The sequence below is a fragment of the Microtus ochrogaster genome, chromosome 22 (genome assembly GCF_000317375.1).
Source record: "Microtus ochrogaster isolate Prairie Vole_2 chromosome 22, MicOch1.0, whole genome shotgun sequence".
In the NCBI taxonomy this organism is placed as follows: Eukaryota; Metazoa; Chordata; class Mammalia; order Rodentia; family Cricetidae; genus Microtus; species Microtus ochrogaster.
Window position 1 is genome coordinate 4,846,056 of NC_022023.1, and position 14,605 is coordinate 4,860,660.

Sequence of the window (14,605 nt, forward strand, 5' to 3'; positions counted from 1 at the left end):
AAAAAAAAAAAAAAAAAAAAAAAAAAAAAGAAGCTAGAGAGATGAATGAATCTTTGGTTAAGACAACTTGTTTCCTTTGCAGAGTTTCTGGGTTCTGTTTCTAGTACCAACATGACAGCTTATAACTCTCTGTATTTCCCGTTCTACAGTATCCAGTGGCATCCTATGGCCCCTATGGGTACCAGGTACACATATGCTGCACATGCATGCGTATAGGTAGACACTCATTTATATAAAACACTAAACAAGATCTTAAATAAAACTAAATCTGTATGTGTCATATGTATAATGTGTAGGTACACATATACATACATACATATATATGTCATGTGTGTTTAGTATTGTGTTTCTTTGCTTACATACATTATTTTATTCTTGTGTTGTGACAGAATAAATCCATGCAGTTTATACGTGAAATGTGTTCTCTGTGCTCTGCTTACTCTCTTCTAGCCTAACCAGAGCAAGTACACTGAGAATCACGCTGTGTCTTTCTGGCACTACAGGCACATGAATCACTAAGGGAGGTCTCCCTAATACCTCAGGAGTAACTGCCCTCTTTCTGGCATGTTTATGGGGATCCTGTGACAGGCTGTCTTGGAGGGTTTAGAAGGAAGTCTACAAAAATCAGAGAATGGAAGCAAATTCAAGAGCATATAATTTCAGGACTCTGTAAAAATCCAAAAACTAAGAGAGAGATGATGTCAAAGCAAGGAAACCCCCCATCACCTCCCCCGATTGATGTAGGATGCCCTTCTTACAAGTGAAGATGTGTTGCTTTTATTGGTTGATAAAAAAAAAGCTGCTTTGGCCTATGGCAAGACAGAATATCGCTAGGATGGAAAAACCAAACTAAATACAGAGAGAAGGAAGGCAGAATTGAGGGAGATGCCAGCAACTGCTAGAGAAGGAAGATGCAAGCTGCATGGTGATACATTGATTAATAGAAATGGGTTAATTTTAAGATATAAAAGCTACTTAGCAATAAGCCTGAGATATCAGCCAAAGAGTTTTTATTCAATATTAAGCCTCAAAATGGATACTCAGGAACTGATGGGTAGGAGAGAAACTTTCAGTTACACCCCCTCCCTACCCCAGTGCCTAGGAGAGAAGTCAAGTGACACTCTATAGACGCAGTCTCAAACTGTGTGTCATGACCCCTTTGGGGGTTGAAAGACACTTTCATGGGGGTCACATATCAGATCTCCGGCATATCATTTATTAACATTATGAATCAGAACAGTAGAAAAATTACAGTTACAAAGAAGCAGTTAAATAATCTTATGGTTGGGGGTCACCACATCATGAAGAACTGTGTCACAGGGTCACAGCATTAGGACAGTTGAGAGCCCCTGCTCCATAGATGGATGACTCGGATTGAATGGTGCCAAACACAGAGGTTTATGGTTTAGTGTCCTTTTATGATCTAAGAGGGACATTTTTCCTCATTCCTGTTAAGACTTAAAGTACTTCAACAAGTGGGGCTTTCTTATAAAAAAAAAAAAAACTTCAGTTTTACTTAAGTTAGATCAGATAAGTAAACCAATGTTCTTAAATAAATATGTTTATATACATCTAAGGATGGTGAATTCTACATTAGGGTTTGTTAGATTATTTTTATTAGTTTGTATGCTGCAAAAAAGTATTTGCTATACGGCAGTTTGTAGAAAACGTGTATGGAATTAAAGGGAAGCTTCTCTGATGAAGTACTAGAGATGGATATATAAGAACTTAGGAAGTGATTTGTTACTATGTTTGTTTAGCAGAATCATAGTATAGGTTCACCCCAGACCAAAGAACCAACCAATTACAGGCTAGTGAACAGCACTGGGCAAGAGTTCTCTCTTCTGGAGCATAGTTTAAATCAAATAAGAAAGCAGTTGGTCACTCCTGTAACATCCACTCTGCCATTAGTGGGCATATCGTGCTAGAACATTCGTTCATATATGTTTCAGGATGCAGAGCTGCATAGTACTGTTGAATACTTTTCTCCCACATAGAATAATCAATGCGATACTATAAATCCTTGTCCATAGGACTGATACTATGAGTTGGTACTAGACTGATTTCTGCATGCCCCATGACTCAAATATATGATGCCTTCAGCACCAGGGTCTCTTACCACCATGTCTTAGAGGAAAAGCACGAACATTCACAATAGCTTGTAATATTGGTAGCAGAGCTCTGAGTCTTCATGGCTAACCACTCCAAAGGAGGTAACACCTACCTGGTAATGCACTCTTTATTTAGTATCCTAAGATGTCTAAACGTGTTTGTCACTCTGTTATAGTGTAACTCCACTTAAACTCTATTTATACATGTATTTATTTTAGGAAGCTTCAACAATAGTTTCCATGTGGCCTTTTAAAGGTCCATAATGTTATTCCTCTCCATATTCTCTCTGTTACTCCACCCTCCCATTCCCACCTCATTTAACACTTTCTGTTCCATATTCTGTTTCCACCTCCATAACACCTGTGCCCCATACTTCTTCTCTTGAAATTCTCACTATGACCCTTTACTAGCCTACTGACTTGTATGGACATTCCAGTTTAAACACACATGACCAGAAACTCAAATTTATCATCCATATTCAAGAGAGATTGCACAGCAGTTGCTTTTCCGGGACTGGGCAACCTCATTCAGAATGACTGCTTCTAGCACTTTCCATTCACCTGTGAAACCTGTAGTTTTTACAATTGAATCTTTCATTATGTATATGGATTGTATATACATATACAAGACAGCTCAAAGTGGAACATCTATATCATGCCTCCTCCCTCCAAGGATCAGGGATTATGATAGAAGAGGACCAAAAGGATTGCAAGAGTCAGAGACAGTAGATGTTTCCAGCCAAGCACTGTTGGCTAGACATGAGACACCTCAGCTCCCATAGGCTGCGATTGCACACGGAAGACCTGTACAAGATCAAGCCAACTGAAATCTCATTATGAATGGAGTAGGGACTCATGGAGCCCCACCACCAGCGGAAAATCTATTGGCTATTGATGGTTAGTTACTAAAACAGAAAGAGTCTGTTTTCTTTATGGAGTTTTTTTTTTTTTTAAATAAAGTGTTACTGTAGGGGCCATCAAAATTTTAGACTAAACATCTTTGAATAAACCATGATGTTCCCTCAGTTTATTTATTTATGAAATGGAAATGTGATTGTAAACTTTTTAATAATATTACTTGGCATAGACAAGTGAAGAGCAGAAATTATGAAAACTGTTTATGTTATGTTTTGGGGAGGGTTGTTGTTTTGTTTTTGTAATTCACAAAAAAATCTTCTCGTTCTTTCATTGGGGTTGTTTATTAACTAATTGAAATATGTCAGATGCCTTAGTGAGACAGCTGGGAAGTGAATGCCAGAGTGATTTCCATGTAGGAAGCATAGTGTGCTTCCTGTCTTCCCAGGTGGGTTCACATGACTAGAGGAGGTGGGATTATTACTTTTATTATCATGACTATAAGTAATGAAAGAACATGAACAGCTCTGTTTAACAATCTTGCTCAGAATCCCCAGCATTTAGCAGAGCCTTAAACTACAGGGCTCCTTACAAAGGACCAGAGGTCCCAGGGATCTGTATAATTACCTAAAATTTTAAAATAAAATAGAATCCATGACATAGCCAGGTTGATAGTTTGCAGTGAGTCTTGTAAAGCCTTCTCTCTGCCTTTTACATACCCAGCTTTTCTCGGGTCACTGACCCCCATTGACCCAGGGATTCTCTGTTAATAAGAGACTGAGGAAATATCTAGCAGGCAGGTAAGAGAGCTGAGCTGGATGACTTAGCACTTTTATTAATGTCCCCACTTGAGTCCGAGCTGAAGCAGGATTTGTCACTCCAGATCCCCTGCCAGCGGAACATTATTTATGTGAGCAGGTATGGGTAAGTAAGTGAGTTAATGTCGCAGTGTCTCTAAAGCCAGCTGTTCCCGAAGCAGGGAAATATCCGGCTGTCATAAATGATCAATGGTACGAAAGGGTCCGAGCTTTGCAAATTTCTAAAGAAGATATTCAGCGAAGCTCTCACCTACTTAAACCAGCTCATTTCAGAAACCAAACTATGGGACCTAGAGCTTCAGGTTCAAGTTCAGAAATCGGCACTGCCTATCCTAGAGTGTCACTAAACTGGAAATGTCACAGCCCTTAGGGGCACATGGAAAAATGAATATTATTTCACATCTGTTTCTTGCCTGGTCCCGGTGGGCCTGATATTTCTCCAAATGGCTAGGTGGGAAAACCAATTTAATTTGATTGAGGTATGAAGAGAAACTGACAACGAGCAAAGCAGAATGCTTGCTTTAAGGTTAAATGGGAAGCTCGACCTTGTGCTGTTATTGTTGACAAATTCATCTGTGGGTACGACTTTCTCCTGTCAAGTCTCTTTTCACTGCTGATGTGACTATGGCTCACCCCTGGAAGATCCGGCAGAACAAACATTCAAAGATTTAAAGATCATCTCAAAAACTATCTTTCGGGTTCCTGAAATACTCGGCGCATGTTTAGCCTGTACAAACACACCAGGATTATGAAAATGGAGAAGAGAACAGATCAAGGCACGACTTTGTTTTGTTGTAGCTGTGTGATCTTAGATTCAAATTTTGGTAGCCATTATCAGTATATATAGGATGAAAGTAGTTAAATTAGCGTGAGAAAACCAAGGCTCTGCTGTCTCTGAGAACCCAATCGGCAATGCTAATTATTTGAATTAAGCCTTCAGAGGTGGTAAGGAATTCTTCTTTTGGGATTGTGTGATGATAATATGCTCTCCTTTATATAAACAAGCCTTGGGCTTCAGTTTTCTTATCTTCTTCTCCTAGCCAAAGATTTAAAGAATCTCAAAAGTGCTACTTCTGACTCCCTGGACATCAAAAACCTCTCCCACGCCATGGAGCATAAAGCATTCCAGGACAACATTGAAGGGAAATGTTGGCTCTCTAAAGGAAGATGGACTATATCCCAAATCACCAGCCCTCTTTGCTCATGAGCCACACTCTTGCTCTCTCCCCAGGGAGAGGCGTCACATTAGATTTAGCACGATCCATTCTGCAGCAGGCCTGTGCACAGCCTGATAAGCGAGTGAAGGGAAGGGAGAGCCTTGTCTGTGCTTCGTCCCTGCAGCGCTGGCTGTTCATCCCGCTTCCACCCCAACCGACCAAAGGCATTTACTAAATTTTGTTTGATGCTGTCACAGGACTCCTTTGATAGCCCTAGTTTTGCAGCCAGGATGAAAAGATTGGCAAGATGAGGGTGCTTTCTGATCAGCTCACAGGACTGCCCTGGCAGGCTCAGGGGTTTCTTGGGGAAAATTATTCTTTCACGGAGCAATTAAAATCCATCCAGTAATTGTGCCAGCTGAAGGATTCAGTGAGTTCTGAGCCAGTTCCCATCATGTGTGGATGTCGCATATTTCTTTGAATGAGATGCTCAGAACATTCCCTCCACAATAATCTGCACCCTGTGAAATACATTTAAAAATGAAAATGAGGCAGTGTCGTGGTTTTCTCTTCTTAACATATTAATACTGTTAATCTCTTCCATTGTCTTGGAAAAATCACAAGTATATTTTTCAAAGCTTTTTAACCACATGAGATAAATGCACAGCATGGCTTGGAACTTCCACTGAAATAAAGTGATATATTTGTTGCTATGTCAGTACAATATATAAATATATATATGTTAGTAGTTTAAATGGTAATACATTAAGAAAAAGATACCATACCCAATGCAAGTTCAAAACTTTGGTGAGCATAACTGTTTTATCAAGATACACACAACCTTTGTATATGCTGTTTATCCTAATGTTTTCTTTATTTCTTTGCTGTGAAAATCAGATGAATGACTGCAACTATTGAATCTGTTGTTTGTGTTCATAAGTCAAAGAAAGGCCTAGATTTCAATCAGAAACTGATGCTAATAAAGATATCATTTCCACACTCATGTGAATGGCCCACAACTCATGCACACCTATGAGGGAATGTATTGGGTTTGAAATAAGAAGACTTGGGCTGACTGACATTCTTATGCCGACACATATGAAGTGTGTGATTCAGGCAAGGCATTTTTAAAACTCCGAGTCAGACTTTCCTCAATCATATTTTCCAGGGAGTTTTGTGAAAACTGAATGGTAGGTAACACCCCATAGAATATTTCTTGAATACTTCCCCATGTCAAGCATTTGACCAACCGCTCTGGGGCATTAACTGAGTACATGCAGGAGAGACGTCTTCAAATAATAAAAAATGCATCCACCAACATATATGTTATTATTGACATACACACACATACACACATATTCACACACACATAGCTTTTCAAACAAGACTGGATAGCTTCAAAAATCCATTTTAGTCTACTCTCTGCAAAGGGAAATTTAAAGCCTGCAGGTGTTCTTCTCAGTCCCCAAAGGGAGTCATGCTAACTCTCCTGATAGAATTAGTGTGGAGAGGGAAGAGAACTGTATGAGATATTGTCTACAATCTTCATTTTGTTGGCAGTCACCCTGAGGAAAAGGGGCTCCTCAGAAAAGTGTTCGATTGAAGCTGTCTGGCTTCTAATGCGGTTTTCTACCTGATGGTCCCCTTTCCCTGTTGTTTTGGATTGGTGGAGGTTAGAGTAGCCATCAATACATCTAACCACAGAGAAATAGAATGGACAGAGAGGATCTGACCATTCGGGAAAAATTTTAGGCAAAACAAAGACTTCTACTTTTGCGAAGTTATTCCAAAGACATTTAAAAATATTTGTATCAAAACAGGAAAGGAGCCACATTTACTTTCATGACATGAGTACCCATTTGATACCTCACCAAAATAATGACAGCTTTTAAACATTACAGTCCTCTTATAATAAAAGAATTTTATTTCAGGTATGCACCAATATAAAAAAATGTGTCATCATAAATTATGATTTCAATAATTTAAGGGAGTCATTATATGAGCATGTCTTTAAAAGCTTAGAAGCATTTAAAATGTTTTATTTCAAATTAAGTGGTATTAAAATACAAATTACAATGACACAAGTTTTGTTTATTTTAAATATAAAGCTAATAAATAGCATTGAAAAAACAAAAACATTAAGCAAATTATCACCATGATTAAAACATTTGGAGAAATTAATGATACATGTGACTGTACATTTCAGACTGAATATATGGCTCTGTGAAGAGTATTTGACTAGCACGCATGGAGATTCGAGTTCAAACAAAATATATTGTATGGAAAATTCTTTTTTCAATCAGAAAAATCTAAGACAAAGAAAATGGAGAAAGAAAACCAGGTATGCATTTCACATGGAGGAACAAGCACACGGCTCTTCGGCTATGGACACATGTAAGTCCCACTCAAAAAGATAAAACACCCAGTTAATGCATGGTAACAATGAATTTGTAACTTACATAATCTAAAAAGATGGAAAGTTTGACAATTCTAAATTGCTAAGAAAATGGTACACATTAATCATGAAACTGTAATTTATATGTTGCGGAGGATAATTTGACAGTCGTCTACAAATCACAAACACAATACTTGGGCACAAGTGAGATGAAGGGTATATAGTTATTCACTGACAACATATTGGTTGTATGTAGAATGAATAAATGGTGTGCAGAGGACCTACTAAATTACACAGAATATGCAATGTACCTTCTTTGTGATTGCTAGCACTCCTCTGACCCAGTTCAATTACTTTATTTGCCTTCATAAGAAACAAACTCTCCTTATTGATGAAGCTCTGGGAGTTGAGCTATCAACAACACACAAAACTCTCCTAAATATTAAGTATTCTATATTTTATATAAGGATATTAGAAGATCACATAAATTTCCACAATTGACTTGTTTATCAATATTAAGTTTTATATATTAGCAAGTGAATATCCCACCTCCTTTAAACATTTGTATGCAATGAATGGCTATAGGGTACCTATGAAGACCATGATAAATGATATAGATAGATGGATAGATAAATAGATGATAGATAGATAGATAGATGATAGATAGATAGATAGATACATAAATACATAGATCGATACATAGATAGATAGATGATAGATAGACATACAATTGAGTAATCAATACTAGGTTTTATATATTAGCAAGTGAACATCTCACCTCCTTTAAACATTTGTATGCAATGAATGGCTACAGGTACCTAGGAAGAACATGATCGATGATATAGATTGATGGATGGATGGATAGATAGGTAGACAGACAGACAGATAGATAGATAGATGATAGGTGGGTAGACAGAAAATAGATTGACAGATATATAATAGAGCACCAGTATATGGATGGCAGACAGAAAGGTAACAGATGGCTAATAAATGGTTGATAGACGCCTGCCTCTTCTTCACTGCGATCCCCTACTATTACACACACTCATGCTTTAGACTCTCATACTCTGCCGCTCTTCTCTCAGTCAAACATAATACAGCATGAAGGAGTCTCAATTAGAACAATACGTTTCTCCGAAGTTGTGATTTGCAAAGGCTGAGTTTCAAAGATTGAGTCTAATGGGTCATAAACATTTTATTTGAATATGAGAAAATAGAACATATTGGAAAATATGAACAGGCATTCTAAATGGGTTTAAATCCTATTAAATAACGATTGTCGTTTAGTTTTAATTATAATTTTATTTACGAGGGGCCTGTTTTCAACATGTAATAACTCCTTAAAGGAGTATAAGATAATTATCCCAAAATGTTTAAATTTGTTTCTGCATTTTAGAAATGACAATAAAAAAGAAGCGTGGAAGATGCATTCTCAGATCAAACTATGAATTCATTTTCTAGGACTTCTCCAATTACACCGCTTGTATTACAGAGAATATTTACATCTTCTCTAGTTAATGTTTTAATGTTCAGGTTAATTGAACTTCAAAGCAATTCTCTGTCCTCAGATATGGCAGATTTAGTTAGGTTTTGTGTCTGTATCAATTACTTCTTTCATTTTTTTTTTGTGATAGAACACCGGACAGAAATCACCTTCAAGGATGAAGGCCTTATTCTAAGCTGATGGCTCTAGGAGGTATAATCTCTCATGGTTGGGTAGGCCATAGAAGCAGCTAAAGGTTAAGGCAGAGGGCAGTGGGAACGAGGTGGCCCATCAGGAAAGAGAACACTCAGATTATCACAGTCCAGCCTACAATTTACAAGGCTATCTTTAGTGTCTTGGCTCCTCCACTTGATACCCCACCTGATGACGGTACCAATAACCAGCTGAAACCCACTATCAGGTGTCAAACAAGGGGTCAGACACACGGGCCTATGAGAGCTCCATCACCTTCAATCTGTGCTTTGTGCACTGTTTGTTCCAAATTTACTCACCTAAGAAGCTAACTTGGGAATGCTGCCCACATTCATGCCTACATTGTTCCCAGATAACAGGTATAACAAGCCACATTATTTAATTATTTATTAACTTCTTGAAAACTATCCAACACTCCTTGTTCAGATTCAAAACGCATTGACATACATAAATCGAATCTACATGGGTAGTAGAAAAAGACAAGGTCTCCTGAGTAAATTGGGAGCATGGGGACCTTGGGAGAGGGTTAAAGGGGATGGGAGAGGCAGGGAAGGCAACAGAGGAAATGGTAGAGCTCAATAAAAATCAACTAAAAATTCATTGCAATAATAATGCTGATTGCAAAAACACCAGACATGGGGCTGAAGATGGGGATAACATACTTACTGAAGGTAAAAAAGAGTTGCCAATCTGTGGTCCTTGGAAAATATAAATACAGAAGCTGTCTACTAGCAATGTGTTTAATGAGAGCAACAATAACAACCAAGACCAAATGCAATACAGCACAGAAACATTTAAGATTTGCACATGTTCAACACTACCAAAGCATTTCATTTGTCCATCTGTGTAAGTCAACAAAGGCAAGCCTGATTGGGCTGGGAGATGGCTTGTGGGATGGAGCACTTGGGATGCAAGTGTGAAGGCTTAAATTCAGATCCCTGGAACTCACACAAGGCCAGGCAGGATGGCATTCATCTATATTCCACTAAAACCCCAGGCTGATGGGATGCAAAGATGCATTCCTGGAAGCTTACGGGCCAGCTCACCATGGATGTGCAGCCCTGAACAAGTTGCTCTATCCCAAACAAGATGAAACACAAGGACTGTCACCAGAAATTGTCCTTTGACCTGACAACACACACACACACACACACACACACACACACACACACACACACACACACACGGGTGCATGAAGCACACAAACACACACATACTTTCTTTCTTGATTCAGTAGTAACTTGTTTTGCTTAAGCAATCCTACACCTATCCAAGGGTAAGCCTAAGCCTCTTTCCTCCTGACATGAATGAAAGCTGAAGCTATTTGGCAACAATCATTTTGCAGCCTCTTAGAAACACCTATTATAACCTTTGCTCCGTTCTCATGCCTTGGCATTTAGGAACACTGGCGGGAAGACCACGATTATGTGGAATTAGATTGCTTATAGAGAACAGAGCATCACTCGGAGGGAAAAGCTATAGAAATTCTATGAATTTGTCTATAGCCAAGACCTACCCTTACTTTTGAGAAAGCTTTATGTAAGGTCTAACATTTCCAAACAAGGCACCAAATATTCTTTGCTGCTTAATTTTGCAAGCTGGGACTCTTAGGCTTTTGAAAGGGAAAAGAAAAAAAAAAGGCATTAGAAAGAGTCTCTTCTCCCAGTCCGTTCTGTCAATCCACTCCAGGAAGGAAAGGGTGAACCCTGTCAGCAAAGGCTTTTCATGAGGTTAGATCAAAGGCCTTAGGGCAGAGAGAAACATTATTTTCTTCACATTAAGAATGTTAGTCTTGAGAGAAGGCAAATGGCTTCCACTGGGCGAGACATGGATTCTCCTTGTCTCTTAGAAGGGGCAATTTCCGAGGTACTCAAGAAATAGCCTCAAAACTACATTTCACGCACGTTTTTGTATACACCTTCCTCTTCACATCTGAGCTCGCACTGTTAGCTTCATTCAGAGACAGGTGGAGACTCGTTGGGACACCATGCTTCTGACTGACATAGCTCAATAATAAACATGGTTATGGCATGTGATTCTGTGCTGGCGGCTAACGGGTGGCACATTTCTCCTGTCCCCCTGCTGTAAACTACAGTGCTTCCCATTTGCAGCCTGCAGAATTGAATCCCCTTACCACGGAAGGCTTTTCATAGACCTGAGCTATTGAAAGTCCCACTCCTTCAAGGGAAAAATATAAGAAAAATTCTATTTTTATGTATTAACTAATATATATGACAATATTAATGCTGATTAATGGAGCACTGTACTATACAGCAATGCATTTAAAGAAGGGGGAGAGGAGTGAGGAAGGGGGAGAGGAGTGGGGAAGGGAGAGAGAAATGGGAGGCTGGGAGGAGGCAGAAATTTTTTTCAAAAAAAAATAGCACATTCTCTTGCCCCCATTCTTTTTTGAGACAGGGTTTATCTGTAGCTTTGGAGCCTATCCTGAAACTTGCTTTGTAGACAGGCTGGCCTTGAACTCACAGAGATCTTCTTGTCTCTGACTCTGGAGTGCTGGGATTAGAGAGGTGTGCCACCACTGCCCAGATAAATAGCACATTCTATATTGTTACTCATCTTTATATCCCCAAACACCTTTTCTTTTCTTTATCTGTAAAGTTTCAAAATGCCTTCTTTTTACTTTCTGAAAATGTACACAAAAGTCTAATAAATATTTAGAGGAGATGGTGAAGAATGGCTTACTAGTTAAGAACACATACAGATCTTGCAGAGGACACTGGTTCAAATCCCAGCTTTCATGCCAGGCAGCTCAAAGCCACCTGTAATTCCAACTTTGGGGAATCTAATGCCTCTGGTCACCATAAGCTTGAGAAACAGTGGATATCTAAAGGAAGTGGGAGAAGAAGGATGAAGAAACAGCCCAATAAAGTCAAAAGAAGTTTAGTCCACAGAGGCATAATTTCAGAATCTCATTCTTGATAAAAGAAAGGATGAGATGCTCCAAGGATATCACAGAGAGTCTCAGTAAAGTGTTTCCTTATAGACTAACACTGTACAAAACTGTATTAATTCCTTGGCATATTAGAGTGACTATATCCACACCCTAATCACCATAGAATGAAAATTAATTTTAGGCACTCAATAAGTCTGAGCAGAATCATAAAGTAAGAAGTTCAGTCTTAAATCATCAAGAAGAAAGAAAATGCAAGTTAGGGAAAAGGCAACTTTCATATATCAAAGAACATTTACCTAAAATGCTTCCACAATTCAAACAAAGGTTGAAGGATAGTATTAGGTAGATGCTTTTAAAATTATTAACACTTGAGTGTTTGTGATCTATAAACCATCAGTTTGCAATAGTTTGTCCTGTTATCCATCTTAATAAGAAAACATGCTGTTTCATCGAATTAGAGTTGGTCATTTTTGATATATTTGGTCTATTTTGATCAGTCCACTGGGGGCTTACTATGTTTCGGTTTTGCTTTCTTCCCAGAAGGTCATACGTTAGACCATGGCTTATACCTAGCTTCTGTCTAGACTGGGAATCAGGATGTAGTGCCCTCTCAACCTCTTCCATCTTGTAGAACTGAAATCAGTTTGCTATTTCACTTACAATCACCATTCAATAAAACTGCCAGCAGCCTGCTGTTCACCTTTGCCAGATGTCTAGTTTCTTGTTTACCTATTTGTTTGTAGAAACACACCATTATTTCCAGAACAAGCATATGTATCAACCACAATGAAGATAATTGAAAAAGGTACTTGACTCTTAACATATGCAACCAAAATACTTAGTAACAAGTCATACAGTTATGAAAAAAGTTTTCCATCACTGACCTCCACTATAAGCCAGAGATCTAGACAAATACATCAAGTGCCTCCCCAATGTGATGCAGGATGCCTCCCTTCTGAGATGCTATTTTCTTTAACCACAGGTCCTAGTTGAAGAGCAGTTTAAAGGGATTATTAGGTGTAGTAATACGAGCCGTGGGCTGTGTCCCGCCACCCAGCTAGTTTTACCCGAAATAATTACACGGACACTGTATTCTTTTAATCACTGCTTGGCCCATTCTCTTCTAGGCTAACTCTCGCACCTGGACTAGCCCATTTCTAATCATCTGTGTGTAGCACCCCAAGGTGCGCTTACCGGGAAGATTCTAACCTACGTCCATCCTGGGTCGGAGCTTCATCGCATGTGCCTCAGAGAGCAGAGCTCTCACGTCTGCCCGCAAGAGTGGAGCATCTTGTCTCTCTGACGCGTCTGCCCCTGAGAGGAGAGCTGTTGAGTCTGACCTCACTTCCTCTTCCGCCCAGCATTCTGCTCTGTTTACTCCTCCCATCTACGTTCTAACCTATCAGGGCAAGCAGCTTCTTTATTTAATTAACCAATGACCTTCCTCCATCAATTAGGTACCACTAGAAAAGCTGTGTGTGTCCTGGTGCCACTGGTGTCCCAGTAAGGAACCAAAGCAATAGGCAAAAGGCAAAATAGGGCAGGATTTTGTTGTAGAATAAAGCAATTATGATTGAAATTCTTATTATTTCCCCATTTTTATGGGTTTAGATTTTCATATATTGTATTTTGTACAATTCCATTGCCCTTCTCTTCACCTCCAGTTCCTTCCCTATCTCACCATCACCTTTCTTTCTAACTCCATGAGCTCATTTTCTTTATAGCCTACTGAGTCCATTAAATACTGGCTGTTAATATGCACGGGTTCCGGGGCATCTAATAGAGCAGAGGTAGCCTATCAGGTGGCTTCCTCTCCTAGAAGTGAGCAACTGTCAAGGGCTTTCAGTTGGGGGTGGGGATATGTGACTCCCTTTCTCCTCTCGCTAGGATTTCAGCTGTATAACACTCTGCTCAAGACCTGAGTAAATTTCTACGCTCAGAAAGAAACATTAAAAGATCCCATTTCGTTAGGTGAGAATCTAAGAGCCACCAACTACCCTATTTACGTTTATAACTCCTCTAAGAAACTAAAAGTCTACTAGAAGGCCTCCAGTCCAGATAGTTTAAAAGTCTGCTATGATAGTTTGCAGGAAGACACAGGGAATAAGATGGGAGAGATATGACTGATTCCAGAAATAATTTTACCCACCAGCTCACTCAATATATAATAAAATCAAAATATGAGGAGGGATAGGGAGCTTCCAAGATAAAAAGACTCTGATATTAAAGTGTCACAATGGATATCTGATTGCTACCAGCTGTTAGGCTAGGTCAGAGTTGCCACCTCACATAACCCTCAGTATGACACTGCAGGCAGAGCTTGGTGTGTTTGTCTAGCCTTCTGTGTGCATTTGTGCATGCAGAAGCTAGAGGAAGACACCAATGTCCAGTTCTATCACTCTCCAACAAAAAGGAAACGTAGTCTTTTTCAGTTTGTACAGAAAGTGACGCGATAGCCAGGGCACTACTCCAGCCTGAAGGAAGTAAAGCCAGTGATCCACAATTGTGAATTCAATCCTTCAAAAAAAAATTAGCAATAAGCACATTGCTAGAGAAGTTTCTAAAAATAAAACCAAACCAAAAAGAAGAAGGAAAAGAGAAGGAGAAGGAGGAAGAGGAAGAGGAGGAGGAGGAGGAGGAAGAGGAGGAGGAGGAGGAG

At 39.2% G+C, this 14,605-nt stretch overlaps 1 protein-coding gene across 1 annotated transcript in view; it reads right to left on the reverse strand.

Moving 5' to 3' along the window:
• Window positions 1–14,605, reverse strand: part of Tenm4 (teneurin transmembrane protein 4) — a 2,359,892-nt gene that overhangs the window by 1,807,070 nt on the left and 538,217 nt on the right. The gene's annotated exons all lie outside the window — the stretch shown is intronic.